Genomic DNA, 18,199 nt, shown 5'->3' with positions numbered 1-18,199 from the left:
CCAGCTCCCTCATGAACATCAACAGACCGCCACCCAACCCAATTTATACGTCTATATAATACCGATAATTCAACCCCTCTCCTGGCCCGCCACACCCGGCGCCACTCATGGTGACGTCGGATGGGCGAGACACCGGCTGGCTGAACGTACGGGGAGGGTTGAATGAATGACTGACAAAGCATGTTATGCACGCGTATAGACTGGGGGTGTATGGCAGTGACTGTACACCCACAGGATATACAAGAATGTGAACACAAACTACAGAAGTCCCTAAACAACCGCAAGAAGAATTACAACAACAACAACACGCAAAATACGGAATAAAGAAAAACTACGAAAACAAGCGAAACCGCGACCTACCGCGCCCGGGATTCCCCAAACCACCAGACCTCACCGCACCCCTGGTGCTATCCCCCCCCTCCCCCTAAGGGAAAGAAAGAAAGAAAAAGAATACAGGAAAAGGAAGAAAGAAAAAGAATACAAAGAATATACACATATCTAAATAAAGAAATTAAGTAACACTAATAATAGTACCAATAATAATAATAAATAACAACAAATCAACTTAAAGAAAAGAAAAAAAATAACAACACGCTAGTCACGAGATAAAGAAACACAACGAAAACGAGTGAAAACCGCGGCTGGCCGCGCCGGGGACTCCCCAAACCACCAGACCTCACCGCACCCCCCCCGTCCCCCCCCCACTACCCTATAAGCCGCACACCTGGCGACCTGAGCCGGGCGCACCTCACCACCGGCGCACCTCACCACCACCCCACCTCCGCCACTCCTGCCCGACAACCGGGAGCGTGGCAATTGCGTTACCCAGTCCTTTCCGACCCACACCAGAGTGAATGCACTCCGTCGCCCAGTGTGCTAGCTCCCGAAACCCAAATGTAAGAAGCTGTCACATTTGGCGGCGGAGTCAGGAACGTGAAGTGGGTTGGAAACAGCCAGAGACGGCCCATATGCAGCCTATGACTCGTGCACTCTCGGAGTGCAACGTGGCTGACATGCATGTGGACCTTCTCCTAGTGCTATCCTCCCCCCCCCCTCCCTCCAATGAAAAGACAGAAAGAAAAGAACACAAAGAAAAGAAAGATGAAAGAAAGGAAAGGAATACAAAAAAAAAATTAATAAAATAAATAAATAAATAAAATAAAATAAAACACAAACGAATAATACTAATAACAGTAACAATAACAATACTAAGAAAAAAAAAAGTCTACAGTACATGTACGTAAGTATATATATATGTATACGAGTATGTGAAACAACAATTAAACAAATAAATAAATAAATAAATAACTATATCAAAAACAAGTATATAACAACACAAGAATATCCGAACATAAACTCATACACATGTGCAGATAAGAACAAACCAACACCTCCGCTCCCCTGAGTGCCGACGCACGTGTTCCGGGACGCATATTTCCCAACTCTGGAAGGGTATATACATAGCGAGAAATTAGAACCAATCAGAGCGCGAGGAGCTAAACGATGACGTCATAGACATTATTGCCAGCTACGGTCTCAAAGTTTACTATGAATTTATGCAATTCACGGCTTATATGATGTATTTATTTTAGTCAAACATATGATTATTGTTGAACACTAATTTAACAACTTTGTTATTTTCAGATGAGATGGATCATGAAATATATTTAGCTTTTATTGACTTGTCCTATTTGGTAATATTGCACAGTGGCTCACAAAGTCGATACTAACTTTAAAAATATATATTTCGATCGCATATGTGGCTAAATAGTATAGTTGTAAACGTTATTATTAACAGTTTAATGACATAATAATGTTGTTGATACCTAATGGGATGAATAAAACAATACATAAGATGTTAAAGCTGATGGTATGTGACCTACAAGTGGCATACAAACTACAGACAACAACAATCCATCTATTTTGAGACAAATTTCACCAATTTAATTATATTTTGATAAAATTATTAGTACAATAGCCTTAAAATTATAGCTTTTTGAGAGAGAGAGAGAGAGAGAGAGAGAGAGAGAGAGAGAGAAATAGGCCTACACTACGTATTATGGACATACCATATTAGGTAATAAGGTTTATTACTGTCCTTTGTATTGAAGGCAGTATATTGGCCATTACTAGGTCATGAAAAGGAATCATAATTGAAATAATGTGCTATTTACACGGATACAGTATAAGCTCCATTTATTAAATTATTTAGAGAGAGCTAATGTGTCCTCAAGTAAACCTATAGGGCAGTTTTGTTTTGGTGATCAAAATTAGCCTACTGTGCCAAATATAGTAACTCTCTAAGCTCATCCTATCAGTAACTAAGCTTTGTAAGGTTGTTTTTCAAGGTACTGTACAAGCTGTTGTAAAATAGCACAACGTCAAAAATTACCATTAAATGGTGGTTAGTTTAATTACCTTTTGTCCCCAAAATCTCCTTACCTTACCCAATTTTTACTTGTCATTCATTGTGTTCAGTGGAATAAAGTGATTGTTTCTATGCTACAGTATAAGCTCCATTCATTAAGTTATTTAGAGAGAGCTTATTAATACTGTGTCCTCAAGTAAACCTATAGGGCTGTTTTGTTTGGTGATCAAAATTAGTCTACTATGCCAGTATAGTAACTTACTAAGCTCATCCTATCAGTAACTAAGCTGTGTAAGGCTGCTTTTCAAGGTACTGTACAAGCTGTTGTACTCGTAAAATAACACAACGTCAAAAATGGCCTTTGTAAGGTGGATGCTGTTTGATTACCTTTTGCCTTCAAGATCTCTTTACCTTACCTGGTTTTTACTTGTCATTCATTGTGTACAATGGAATAAAAAGTGATTATTTCATTGAGTGTTTATTTTTCTTAGCTATTATAACAGTACCGAATATCTTTTTGGCAGCTAGACTAGACTTATTACTGAGCTGAGCTAGACTGGAATTTATGCATAAATTTATTAGTTATTGCCATATGCTTTAACAAAATATGAATGACACTTCAATTCACACCTCGTTTTCAACATAAGATTATGGATTGATAATAGATACCGTACAGTATTAATTACAGCCAGAGATAACAATAGTATGGGTAGAACACAATGTATATACCAGCTCACAGTTGTCAAGAGCAAAATGTAACCCTGAAATTATGCAAAGAAATTTGTGTCGTCAAAATTATATCGTCCACATTTTGTTTAAGCATATGGCAGTTCTTATTACAGTACTGTACAGAATACCTTTTTAAAGCTAGAGTGGACTTGTGGTAAAATATAAGATCAGCAAAAACCACAATTTTTATACAAGTATACTACGGTACTGTACAGTACAGCTTTTGGGGGGCTACAGTAGTGTACTTAATACTGAGCTAAGACTGAAATTTCTACAGTAGTGAAATCTAAAAGAAACAAACTGCAGTAAAATAATATTTAAGTGAATGTTTATTTTTAAATTTTTATAAATTTATTGAAATCCGAAACAAACTGCTATAAAATAATATTTAAGTAAATGTTTAGAGTGAAAGCTGAGTTCTGGGAGAATGCAGAAGCATAACTGGACAGGTCTGATAAAAATGAGAGTGTTTTTGATTGGTGATATGAATGGTTAAGTGGGGAATGCAAGAATAGATAATGGTTAGCCAGTGGGGTATACCCACTGAAATGGATGGGAATGGTAGAGCCTTGATGGAAGTGTGTGCTGGGAAGGGCTAGGTGATCACCAATACCCTTTTCAGGCACAGGCTGATCCATCAGTATACATGGAGAAGTATAAGCTGAATGGGAGATGAGATGACTGAACATAAGGCAATGATTGATTATGTATGTGTGGATGATGAATGAGAAGGTCTGATACGGGAGTGTACAGGGGATGGGGTAATGGCCTATCTCAGGGAGATAACCAAGGGATTAGCAGAAGAACAGGGAGGCTTCAGAAAGGGGAGGGGGTGTGCTGACCATATACTCTCAGTTAGGTGCAAAGTATTTTGAGAGGGGAAAGAAGTTGTGAACCGGGGTGACTTCGTACGATTTTGAAGGTTATTTCATCCTGACACAATTTATTTTGGCCAAAATACTGATGTTAAGTATTACATACGTACGTGAGCCAATAACCTGTAAGTATCTAACAGCCAGATAATCTCAGTATCTCCATCTAGACGTAGTAAAATATTTTATAGGTGTCCGAGGTCACCCCGGACTGGGGAGACTTCGGACTGCCTTGGGGTGACCCCGGTCACTCATTAGAAATGCACTGAAATGGGCCCCTAGTAGCTCAGCTGAATGTTTGGACAGTTCTGGGGGGTCTTCGGACACTGCGCGACTTTTAAAAAAATTGCTGAAAAAAATACAAAAAAATACAGAAAAATTACAAGTAAATAGTAGTGATATATAGCAAAAATAGATGAAAAAATAAATTTTCCATTGACTTACAACCCCAGTTTAGTTGATTATACATATACATTATAGGGAGTACATTCTCACGCTATGCGCAGGTTAAAGGCACGATTGTGACTGACTGACCGGACGGTTTAAAGCGTGCCGGCTATTTAAATGCCTAATTAAAGGGAACTTGGAATGGAGGAACAGAAGATAGGGAAGGAAAGAGCTAAAGAGTGAAGGAGCTTGGGAAGGAATGAGAGAAGGAGCTTGGGAAGGAGAAACAGGAGTTAGGAATGAGGAACAAGAGGAGGGAGTGGAGACGAACTATAAGGATATCATACCGGTACCGTACCATATGGTAACTTAAATAATATGTGTTCTCACATCATATTTCTTAGCAGCAAAAACAAAGATAAGCATGCAGACTGTGTACATTGTACAAAATATGTTTTATTACATATAAAAAAAGCAAATTAGATATGCTGTCTGACCTCAACCCTTTAAATATCCATTGTCCGAAGTTACCCCTTTAAATCCCAAAAATGCGTACACATTCACTCATGTCATGTTTACATACATTTAAAATGCAGATTTTAACCCTTTCTCTGTTCCAATCTTCAAGTTAGACGTTAAAGTAAACCTCTAAATGTGTATAAGCGTGCGGTTTGTTATGATTCGTTCACACCAGACCAAGTTTTCCCGTATTCATTTTTTCACCAAAAAATAGCATTGTCTTTTTTACAATATATTCACCAGTGGAACATAATATTTTAAAAAGATAATTATACATAACATTTTACAAAACCTATGCAACATTATCCCGTTTAAATATATACGATATCTTTCTTCGTTTAGCAGCTGCGTAGCATTTAATCTTTTTATGCAAATTTCGTCCGAAACCACCCCGTGTCCGAATTCACCCCGGCTCACGGGTGCAACCTTCATGGACCCGGAGAAAGCACATGACAGAGTAGACAGCAGACAAGGAATGTGGAAGGAGCTAAGAATATATGAAGTAGATGGGAAATTGCTGAATGCTGTTAAGAATATGTATCAGGGTGCTAGGGCGGCAGTGCGGTGGAAAATCAACTGAGCAAGTTCTTTTATCTGAGTGTTGGACTGAGGTAGGGGTGTGTCATGTCTCCGTGGTTGTTCAGCATATACATGGATAGTGTGATAAAAGAAAAATATGGTAGAGCAGTGGATATTGGAATGTCCCTAGTGCGGGAGGGCAGTGTGGAAACTGCCTGTACTGTTGTTTGCTGATGATACAGTTTTAAGAGAAAATGAATGGGAGCTGCAGGGTTCTGTGAATGAGTTTGGAAGTGTTTGTGAAAAGAAGAAAATTGAAAGTGAATGTAATAAAGAGTACAGTTATTGTTTTTGAAAGGCACGATGCCACAAAATGCCTAGTGAGGTTGAATGGTCAGGAAATGGAGAATCTGAGAACCTTCAGTAGTGTGATGAACAAAGATCGAAGTTTAGAGAATGAAGTGCGAGAAAGCGTGCAGCAGAAAAAAGAGGGTTGCAAGGCACACTGAGGGCAGTGACAAGGAATAGGGAGTGAGCATGTAAGTGAAGAAGTCATTGCATGATAGTACTCTGAATCTCACTCTAATGTATGGAAGTGAAGCTTGGACCTTGCTAGAGGGACACAAATCGAGAGTGAGATCAGTGGGAATAAAGTTACCTGTGAAGAGGATGTGGAGTTACATGGAGAGACAGATGAATGAGGAAGTTCAAAAGTGTTGTGGTGTTGTTGTGGATGTTTTGGAAAGTACAAGAAAGCAATATCACAGACTGGCACAAAACACTATATTATGTGAACATTATAGCAGCAACCTGCTTCAGCTGCCCTCTGGTTCAATGACTGCTGCCATGCGACTTTGCATTTGCAACGTTGCACTCTACATTATGAGCAAGGTTGCGGGGACACTTTGGCTTCGATGACAGAGCTGCTGATGGTCGACGTCCTTTACTGAGGGGGGCTGCTCCTCTTGGCATTCCTGGGGACCTTCTTGCTATGGAAGTTGGTTGGCAAGGAATCTTCCCACGACCAGCTCCACCATACTTCACCGATGAGCCTGCACAGTTCAGCAAAGGTGTTCAGGTGATTTGCAGTTTTAACTGAACCTATTTTCTGAAGGAATCTTTGCAGGGCCGCTCGAGTTTCTAAATTTCCATACATAGCAGTTGTTTCAATTAGCTCCTCTGCTACTACTTTTGATTCAGCAGTTAGGTCAACAGTGTCTTCAGCAATATTTCCAGACACTCTTGCATCGGTTTCCATCCTTGAATCTGTTTCCATCCTTGCATCTGTTTCCATCTTTACATGTCCCATTTCCTCCATTGCTTTCATTTTCATTTTCTTCTACCTCAGTCAAACCTTTAAAGAAACTCTCCTTAGTGGCTTTTTCTGTGCCAACGGCTAAGGCTGCCAACCACTGTCGACTACTGCTGGTCAATACAAAGATTTGGGACACTGCTGTCATGCCATAGTCTGCACATGCAATCTGATGTTTACAGATGGCCCCATTTTGTCCTTTCACACACGTGCACATGCCAATGGAGAGGTCAACTTCATACACCTGTGTTTGGTCAGACTGCCTTTGCACAGTATAGACCTCCACCAACGGATTTTACTGCATCAACTGCTACCTTGTCGACAGTAATGGACTTCACCCGTCGTCGGCGCAGTGTTACGTCCCCCAACCGCTGTCTCATGTAACAGTCGAAGATCACCATGAAGACCAGCAGCTGCGCAGTGTTGTAGGCCTTGCATCTGAAATAATAGTAAAAACCATAATATGAATAATACATTGTAGGTCTGAATGCTTAATACAAGAATGTACAGGCACTCCTCATTTTACGATGCTTCGACTTGCGAAGGATTCGAAATTACGATGGTGATAATATCATATGTAGTCTCACTGTTTGAGTGTTATCAGAGTTTATTCAAATTTATTGGGAGATTCCATTAATATTTTCTTGCGTTATTCACATGCAGTACAAAAATTCATTATTGCTTCGATTTACGACTGCTTCAACTTATGATGGATGTCTTAGTCCTAAACCCCACCATCAGTCGAGGAGTACCTGTATACAATTTGGAAAACATAAGTCAAAATATAATGCCAAATAAGAAACTCTGTTTTATTAGGAGTTAGTTAATCCTTACCTATTGAGGACAATATCCTTAATTATGCAGATTGGTGTGATGCCCCCGCAACATCGCACCAGCTCGGAAAGCGATCGGCCACTCTTCTCTTCTTTGTACCAGAGATGTTAGATAACTGCAAATATAAAATCAAAATCTATTTTGAGAGAAAAAAAAAATGGAAACTTAGAGAAGAAAAAAATTATCTATCTATCTATCTATTGCCAGACGCCTTAATCCCGTATGGGATTAAGGTGTCTGGCCTCTCACTCTCCATCCTCTCCACATGGCCAAACCACCTCAGTGTGCTCTTCCTAATGCTTCCTATCACATCCACATCCACACCACAATGCTCCTTTATATCCTCATTTGTCAGCCTGTCTCTCCATGTAACTCCACAGGCTTCTCTTAACCCGCCCCTTCCTGACGACGTTCTTGTACGTCCAAACATGATGTAATCTCACGTCCCGCTGACGTACTTAAACGTGCCAAAATTGCAAGGTGCATAATTTGACAGAACATGAAGTCACTAGGTAAATAAGTGTTATTATTATGCAAAATATTATCGTAAGGCCTGTAAATATGTGAAAACAATTCTGTAAAGTGGAAAATGGTATGATGTCATTGGGAAAGTATTATGGAACTTGAAAAAAATACAATTTATGATGAAACAACAATGTTACCCTACCATCTGTGACCTACTGTAATTGGGCGATTTCGCTATTTCCGCCCAATGGAACATTCCTTATTTCATATGTTTTCTGTATAAAAACCAATATACTCTTGTACTACATGTTTCTTTCTTTGTAATAAATAAATATGTACCGTACGTAATCAGTATTGTTTTCCATATTAATACCTACCATAGAAAATGTGAGAGCAGCAGTGCACCTCCACAGAACATGATACCAGGTGTAATGTAACTATACCTGTTTAGGTCGCTTGATGACCCCAGTAACCACTTTCATTGTGATTTTCCTTTGTTTCTCACCAAAAGCAGAGATTTGAGCCAAAAAAAAGTGGGTCCAAAATTTGTTGGGACTGGGGGGTACCACTACTAGGAAACTTGTCAGGACGGGGTGGGTTAAATAACTCATTTCCAATGCTCTCACTCTTGCCTTGTGTCCCTCCAACAACATCCAAGCTTCACTTCCATACGTTAGAGTTGGTATCACAATACTGTCATGTAGTAACTTTTTCACATCCATGCTCACTCCCAGTTTCTTATCATTGCTGTCAAGAAGCCAGCAACCTTTCTTCCTTGTTATACCTTTTCAAGCACTTCACCCTCCAAACTTCCATCCTTACTCATCACACTCCCCAAGTACTTAAACGTACTCACATTTTCCATTTCCTCACCATTCAACCTCACTGTACATTCACTGACTTCACCTCTCTCAAAGACTATCACTTTACTCTTCCCTACATTCACCTTTAGATTCAGTTTCTTACATACTCTCCCAAACTCATCCACCAAGTCTTGCAGCTCCCCTTCATCTTCACTTAACAACACAGTACCATCTGCAAACAAGAGTACAGGGAGTTTCCAAACACTACCCTCTCTCCCTAGGGCCACACCAATATCCACTGCCCAACCTTGTATCTCTTTTATTACCCCATCCATGTACAGACTGAACAACCATGGAGACATGACACATCCCTGTTTCAACCCAACCTTCAAAGAGAAAAATTCACTCAGTTCACCATCCACACGCACTGCAGCCTTAGCACCACCATACATACTCTTTGCAGTGTTCAACAACTTCCCATCTACTCCATATATTCTTAATACTTTCCACATTCCTTTTTTTTTTTTTTTTTTTTTTTTTTTTTTAAATGTGTCCGACTCTGGGCATAGGCTTCACAGCCTGCTATCAAGGCCAAGTAGTCCTCCTACATACCATACACTTCTATATGTCACCAATTCGGCACTAACACCCACCGTCCATATTGAATACATGCTAGGGCTGTCTCATACAGGACTGGTGTATTGGTATTAGCGGGGGTATTTTTACGACATGTCGGCAGGTCTTCTGGTAGATCAGTAAAGCGTGCTTCTACGAAATTCAAATCTTTAAACTGTTCCCTGCCCCAGCGGGGATTTGAACCTGGGTCCGTTAGGACTGCAAGCCACTTCTCTACCGATTGAGCCACCGCCTCCTCCTGTTATATGCTTTCTCCATATTCATGAAGGCCGCATACAACTTCTTTCCCTTCTCTAGAAACTTTTCCACAAAGATCTAAGAATGAATATCTGATCTACACAGCCTCTTCCCTTCGTAAAGCCTCTCTGTACTCCAACTAATTCCTCTGTATTTCCCTAACTCTGTCAATAAGTAACCTACCATACACTTTTCCTATTACACTAAGAAGACAAATGTCCCTATGATTACCACACACTTCTTTATCCCCTTTCCCTTTGTACAGGGGAATAATTATACCTGACTTCCAATCCTCCGGGAGTTTACCTTCCTCCTATGCCAATCTGCACATCTTCCACATCTATTCTACTACTATCTCTCTCCCATGCTTCAGCATTTCACCACACACTCCATCAATTCCTGAGGCCTTCCCTAATTTGAATTTCTTCATTGCTTCCACTACTTCTATCCAACTGATTTCTTGCTGTCTTCTCACCTTCCTCCTTTTCCCAGCCACTTATACTCACATTACTTCCATTCTCTATGTTCAACAATTCCTTAAAGTGTTCTCTCCATCTGCTCACTTTCTCTCCCTTCTCCACTAGCAAACTGCCATCTTTAACTATCACTCCCCTACTGACTTCACTGGCACCCTGTCTTACTCTCTTCACCTCTTTCCAGAACATTTTCTTACAGTCCCTCCACTTCACACTCAAATTCCTTCCAAATTCCTCATCCACTCTCTTCTACTCTCTCTTACTAATCTTTTCACCTCTCTCTTCCTTTCTACATATAACTCTCTCTTCTGCCTCTCAACTTCTTCCATGCCCCTAAGATAAACAATATTTATCATTGGTGATCCTTATTATAAGAAAAAGTAATTAAAGATAAAAATAAATACAGTACTGTAAGTACCTTCTAAAATTGGAGTATTTCTCTAGAAGAAAACTGGCTTCAACTTTCTTCCACAATTCGCTGAATTCATCCCTTGAACTTGCATATACAAGAGACTTCATCACACCCATAAGCTCTTGGTGATTTTCTTTATGGATGCCATGCTTGGAATCCAGAAGCCAGCGCCATACTTGCTGTAAAATGTGGAATACGCAGAGGAAGAGCTTTGATGTAGGCCATGTGGCTGCAAGAGCCTTCCTTTCTGCTTCGCAGTTATCTGTCATGAAACACTGTGGCTCCCCTCTGCTATAAAAGGCGCACTCGCCAAGTGCCTCTTTGATCATGCCAAAACCTGTCAAGCACAAAGTAAGAAAGATTATAATTACAATTCATAACCAATTGTTTCATCAGGAAACATACTAAGTATCCAAAATAACAAACAAAAGCAGTACTGTATATGGTACACTAACTTTTAGTAAGTGTCGCTTCATCTTGAGAAGATGTGAACACTATTGCTAATGGCACTGCACCAGCTGGTCCTGCACACAAGAATGGTATTACAGCTGTGTTAAGCTGGTCAACACAGCCTGTGGCATCTACAAAAACTACCTCTCCAGCTTCTTTTAGTTGCCTGTGGGCCCTCATCATAAATGGTGTTATCAACAATACCGGTACACAAAAGTTCTTTTGGTCGTGTTCAAATTTCACAATGACTTCTGGGTTGGCCTGCACATAATTTTGTATTGCTTCAAACATGGTTGGCATATTTAATCCACCATGCTCCCTGTTCCGCCACATGTCCCACATATACTGAATTGATCTCTGAGTTGTATTTACAGCATGATCAGCTTGCCCATACATATCATCACACAGGCCCATCTTGAGTACATGATGATGATGTGCCTGCACTGGTGTCATGCCTGTAATATAAAGATATAATTACTGTACTGTATATACATAATTATATACACTGTATTAGCTTATGATCTCCATGCCACGTGCCCGCAATATGCAACATATTGTCTATGCCAGACCTGCAAGGTGATTAAAAACTATCCACCTTTGACAGAAACCAGTTGTTCCAACCAGGCCATAATAAAAAGTTAGATATATAGTATGCAAAGGTTGATAAGAAAAGGCTCTTGATTTTTTATGCTGACATGCGCTCTAAATACAGTAGTATTGTACAGTATCATGCCCAGCTTAAAATTTGAAGTTATCTACTATTATATAGCACAGTGTATCTTAATACAGTATTTAGTTATCCATATATAGGCTCATCCTTATGGTTATTCCTTATCTTAATACTATACTGTACCATACCCTATTCCATGGTATAATATTTATTTGTTTGTACAGTATTTATGTTAACTGATAGAGGAAACAATACTGTATTACAGTTGATGTAACTCAATATTGTGCTTATGATTTTCCATTTAGAAAAACTAGACTCTACAACAGAAGTGATGTTGCCTTTTCCAGTCTAGGAGTCATAGTTTCAGGATTCAAAACACCACACATAGAAACTATACCCTGATTCACAGGACAGTAGTAAACCCTAAAGTTTGAGGCAATACCGATTTTGTTGTTGGCTATACTTAAAAGTTTTTTTCTGATGTCTCAATAGACAGCTTAGGCTAATTATTTTACCTTAAACATATTTTTTTCTAGCTTATAATGTACTTAAAGCTTATTCTTCATCTCTATAGAAGACTTACTTTATGTCTATACCATATTTTTGCTTATGCAGTACTTAAAAGCTTCTTTCTTATCTAAATTAAAAACTTACATATTTAAGCTTAAAGCTTATGATATGCTTATTTACATTTCATTGGATGAGAAGGTTCATAAAGTCTGCCAGTTGACATTTCTGGAAGGAGTGATACAAATGTAATCATACATAAAAACAGTAGGCAAATCTATCACATAATATATATATTCAACACTTTTGTTGTGAGGGAAAGCAATGTATGAAAATTTTCCACTTTTAAAATCAGCAAAATACTTGTAGAACCCAAAATTATGAAAAATGGATAATTATGCTGCAAATCACTTGAAAGAGCATCTAGTATTTTCAATGCTCATCTACACTTATTAATCATTTTTAATGTTTTTAGTTTGGTCTTTCAAAAATATAAATAATAATGCATTACAATACGGTACCTTGCTCAAAGTACTTCTCAAACACCTTCTTTGTATTTGTTGCTACTCTCAGCTGGTTGAGACTCTGCTGCTTGAAGGGAGTGATTGTGTTGCCCATGGATCACCACAAAACATGGAAAATCCCTGAACTTTTCAGGAGTCCTCTTGTGCACAATACTGATGGTCACATCCAAGAACACCTTGCAACTGTAAAAATGCGTGGAAATGAAGATGTTAGACTAGGTTCGTTCAGTTACTGTATACGGTACTATATATGTAATTCCATTAGTGACTGTATACTATATATGTAATTCCATTGGTAATTGTATATTTCATTAGGATTTGTACCATATACTATATGGTTACCCTGTTGAAGTTTTCTTTAATCCTTTATGCTTTACACCATGATGACATATTAGTTTTTGGCGAAATAATTTTCTCTCGCCAACTGGGTACAATTTATAAGAATTAAAACACTGCATATTTTTAATACAAAAAATTTCTTTCCACTGCTGGAATTCTCTGCACTTCACGTTTGTTCTAAGTTTAATACAGTCTTGTTCCTTTTCAATGTCAACATTTTTAAAGCCATCACCTTCTAAGTCCAAGACTAAATCCATTGTTGCTGAAGTTCTTGGTTTTGGGGTAAGGGCTTGCGAGTTGCGGCTTGGTGAAGATTGCCTCGAGGTAGATGGATTGTTGTTGTCTGTAGTTTGTATGCCACTTGTAGGTCACATACCATCAGCTTTAACATCTTATGTATTGTTTTATTCATCCCATTAGGTATCAACAACATTTTTATGTCATTAAACTGTTAATAATAACGTTTACAACTATACTATTTAGCCACATATGCGATCGAAATATATATTTTTAAAGTTAGTATCGACTTTGTGAGCAGGAATTAATAGCCACTGTGCAATATTACCAAAATGGCAAGTCAATAAAAGCTAATATATTTCATGATCCATCTCATCTGAAAATAACAAAGTTGTTAAATTAGTGTTCAACAATTAATACATGTGTCTGACTAGAATAAATACATCATATAATCCGTGAATTACGTAAATTCAAAGTTAACTTTGAGACCGCAGCTGGCAATAATGTCTATGACGTCATCGTCAAGCTCCGAGCGCTCTGATTGGTTCTAATTTCTCGCTATGTATATACTCTTCCAGAGTTGGGAAAGATGACTCCGGGATGGTTGTGGGAGGGCGGGGACCTAATCCCATCTTCGCCCTCCAGCTACCGCACCTGGGAGGCGTGCGGGGCAATTAAGGGGGAGGGGACAAACCTAGACTGTCTCTCCTACTAAGATTATTTCTCTCTCCCCCCTCTTTCTCTACTCCTTCCTTCCGTGACTCCTGGGAGTCGATGGAGATTACAGGGGCAGGCAACCACCAACATGGGCAGCGCCACCACCATCACACAGACCGGGGCACAACCATCAGTAAGGCCGGGGGTATAAACTAGGGCCCTTCCACCATCATCCACGAGAGTGCCACGGTCTGTATCAGCAGTGACCACTACACAACAGGACCAAGAGGAAAACAATACACAACAAGCAATCAAGACACAGCAATGGGGACAGCCCCCAATCTTTTAATCTCCGACTAATTTCATACTTCCCTACTTTAATCTCTTCAATCCCTCCCCCCCCCTTCTTTCCCCCCACTTTTTACGACGACGACGACGTGACACACTCGCAGCCCACCTCTCGCCGAGGCAACACCTCCACCGCTGTTCCCGGCGGGACCAGCTCTCCACTGCAGTCGTTTCAGCCGAGGGACGGGCCTGTCCTCCATCTAAGGGAGTGCCCTGTCAGCCCACCAGGAGGTTGAGGCTCGTCCGCCCACTTTTACCTGGCCGACCACCCTCCCTCCGCCAATACCTTGACTGGGGTTGTGCCCTCGTGATCACCTGGACCGGGCCTGACCTTTGTGCGTCCACCTGCTGCAGTGGAGAGCTGGAGCGAGTGAATGGGGGTTGAGGGCGGAGTCGGGAAGCTTTGATCCTGAGCTTCGGCGCCCTTACCATCGGCACCGTTTCGTTCACTAAGCTCTCGTCTCTCTCCGCCCTCTACGAACATCTTCGAACATCTGAGCAACCGGCCGCCTATAACGAGTCGTTTGGGGATCCACCTGAGCTTGCCGGCCCCTCTTTTCATCTGGCGCCGTGCAGTCTATCGCTCTCTCTCCCCCTTGCCTCGTCGATCATCGGGCTGTTGTCTCCACCATCGCCTCGTTCCCTTCCTCTGCTGCCCTTGCCCTGTCTGCCAGTCTGCCGTCCATGCTTTGCTCCTTCACGGGAGCTGTTTTTCTGCATTTTTCCCTGACGGGCTCTCATGTTTGCCCGTTCCCCACCATGTTGTGGGGAAAATATTCAACCAACCGGCGGGTGACGCATTAGTCTTCTCCTGAAGGTCTTCCTACTCCAGCGACGACGAAGACGATACTACTGCTACTACTACCATGTCCGGACGTGGCAAGGGAGGCAAGGTGAAGGGAAAGTCCAAGTCCCGATCTAGCAGGGCTGGGCTCCAGTTCCCCGTCGGCAGGATCCACCGTCTCCTTCGTAAAGGCAATTACGCCGAGCGTGTGGGTGCTGGTGCCCCCGTCTACTTAGCTGCAGTCATGGAGTACCTAGCAGCTGAAGTGCTTGAGCTGGCTGGCAACGCAGCCCGTGACAACAAGAAGACTCGTATCATTCCGTCACCTGCAGTTGGCTATCCGCAACGACGAGGAGCTCAACAAGCTCCTCTCTGGCGTCACCATCGCCCAGGGAGGTGTCCTGCCTAACATCCAGGCTGTGCTGCTCCCCAAGAAGACGGAGAAGTAAACACTTCCAAGAAATCCTTCTTCTTCTTCACCTCCATCGGCTCCTTTAGGAGCCACATTCGTTTCTTGAGAGAGAATAGACTTTGTCCAACATCATCATCATCATGTTTGTGTATGGATGAATGTGTTGGTATACTGTAATGTATGTGTCTGTCTGTCTGTATGTATGTGCGTATAATGTGGTATGTGTTGAATGCTGGCATGTGTCTTTGGCTATATTTACGTTCGGTTGCATGTAAGAAGCTACTGACATCAGTGAAGGTCGATTAATAATAATAATAATAATATTATTATTCCCACTACTACATAGCGTCTTGTCCCGTTCCCAACTGCACCTACATAATACTGTACTGTATAATTATGCCTCCTAAATAACTGCCTGGCCTGGTGGATGAATGAAAACATAGGTGATGATGATGATGGCTGTTCTCCCACCATCGAAGGAATGGACAAAGTCGTTCAGTGACAGAGGATATGATGATGTATTCAACAGTATATATATATATATATATATATATATATATATATATATATATATATATATATATATATATATATTGTTACGCTGTCCGCTTGTCCGTTCCCACGGGTGCAGCCGTTACAGCTGGGCTAGGGGATTATGCAGTATCCGTGTCATTCGCGGAGTTTAAATTAGCGAGTGTTACAAGTTCTTTTGTTTCTTTCGTTCCTGCCACTGAGGGCCATTTTATTTAATACCATGCTGAGAATGCATTTGAGTATTTTGATTGTCTTTTGTGAGCTACCAGTATATTTAATGATGTTTTGCTTGCATTAGAAGTACCAATTCATTGTAGAGAGAGAGAGGGGCACGAATTTAAGTTCCTTATTAATCTGATTCATGCGTTCACGCTTGGCTGCACACGAGCCTAGCATCAGTGGAGTGTCTTCCCAACCAGCTTCAGTATCGTGTGTGTGTGTACACTCTCTCTCTCCCCAGTCATTTTTGTGCCAGGCTGGCGTTTTCATTTAAGTTTATTTTATTCTTTTGCTTGCTGACTGAGGGAAGTAGCTAATTTATTTGATTTTGTGACCGTGTTGTCTTTGGAGGGCCAGTCTGGCTCACCGTGGTCCTCTCGCTGCCTTTATTAATGTTCCCCAACACACGTACATACACACACACCCCTAACCCCTACACAGTTCAATCCCATCTCCTTGCACAAGGCTAGTGAGAATTATCGTGAGCTATCAACTGCGTTTCCCCTTGGACACGGGTTAAGTAGAAATTCGTCACCACCGGAAATAAGTGGGAGGTGTTCCTGTAGACTGTCTCGGGCGGTATTATTTCCGGTAGTGACGATAGTAGGCTAGATCCATAGGTAGGCTGTTCCGTTTGTTACTATCAAAGTACAGAGTGTTGCGTACTTAAGTGATAATTCTTTCGTTGCGCAGTTTTTCTCTAGTTTACGGAGTGTGAGTGCCGGGGTTTGCGTTATTTTCACAACGCAGTGGAGGCCGATCATCTAAAACTACCTTGTTGTCTTTTTGGTAATAGCCCCGGGCTGGCGCTACCGTAACAGTGGCGACCTCGCATCAGGATATCCTAACAGTGCCTTCTTGCTAGGATATCGTTACCTTGGCGTTCTCTGTGCTTTGAGGTGAAGTTGATGAGTGTGAAGTTTCTCAGTCAGCATTAGTTATTTCATTATTCAGTACTGCCATTGAATTGTCGCCATGGAGTCACGCGTGTCAACACCAGAAGGCGTACATGCTGAGTCACCTGTGGATAAGGAAAATATGGAACAACGTGAGGCACATAGCAAAGGTACTCCCTGTGTTTAACCATGGTGCCGAGCTGCCTCGTTTCGCTACCCCACCATTACCATCTATGATGCCGCCGAGCCAGTTTACAGCAGTTCCCCCAGGTATGTCTAGTGCTTTCCCTGGAGTTGTTCATTCCACTCCCATATACCCTGGAGTCTTGTCACCGGAGGCTCAGTTGCAGTTGGAGTTGAAAAAGATGGAGATGGAAATGCAGCGTGCAAGAGAGAAAGAAGAGATGGAGATGCAGCGTGCAAGAGAGAAAGAAGAGATGGAGTTGCAGCGTGAAAAAATGCGATTTGAGCTGGAGAAGACTCGCTTGGAGGTGACTGCTAATAGGTCTACTTCAGATACCCATACCTCAGGCCGTGCAGAGGATAGGGAGAGTTGGCTCTCAAGGAGTCTGAAATTAGTGCCAGCATTTGATGAGTTGAAGGTGACAGAATGGCTTGTCAGGTTTGAAAAGAAGGCTAGGGAGTTTGAGTGGCCCAGGCAGCGCTGGGTGGGCTTGGTATCTAATGTGCTGAAGGGAAAAGCTTTGGAAGCGTATAATAGGATGAGCCCTGAGGATGTAGATGAGTATGATGAATTTAAAGCAGCCATTCTTAAGGCATATGAACTTAGACCAGAGGCTTATCGGTTGTTGTTCCGTGGTGCTCGGAAAAGATCTGCTGACACCTATATGGCCTACACCAGGTATCTGGAGGAGACGTTAGACGAGTGGTTGCTGAGTGAGAGCGCCACTTCATATAACGAGGTGCGTGAACTGCTTTTGATGGAACATTTTACCAACATGGCTGACAAAGAAATTGGTGTTAAAATTAGGGAGAAGAGATTTAAGACCTTGAAGGAAGCAGCGACGTGGACTGATGACCGGGTGTTGGCCT

At 41.3% G+C, this 18,199-nt stretch overlaps 1 pseudogene; it reads left to right on the top strand.

Annotated features, from left to right (window-relative positions):
• Positions 1-15,167: 15,167 nt before the first annotated feature.
• Positions 15,168-15,534, top strand: LOC145419076 (histone H2A-like; annotated as a pseudogene).
• Positions 15,535-18,199: the final 2,665 nt, after the last annotated feature.

The sequence above is a fragment of the Coenobita brevimanus genome, chromosome 117, assembly GCF_032717465.1.
Source record: "Coenobita brevimanus isolate Jiangsu-jjx chromosome 117, ASM3271746v2, whole genome shotgun sequence".
In the NCBI taxonomy this organism is placed as follows: Eukaryota; Metazoa; Arthropoda; class Malacostraca; order Decapoda; family Coenobitidae; genus Coenobita; species Coenobita brevimanus.
The sequence above is the reverse complement of the archived record's forward strand: the minus strand, read 5'-3'. Positions and strand labels throughout refer to the sequence as shown.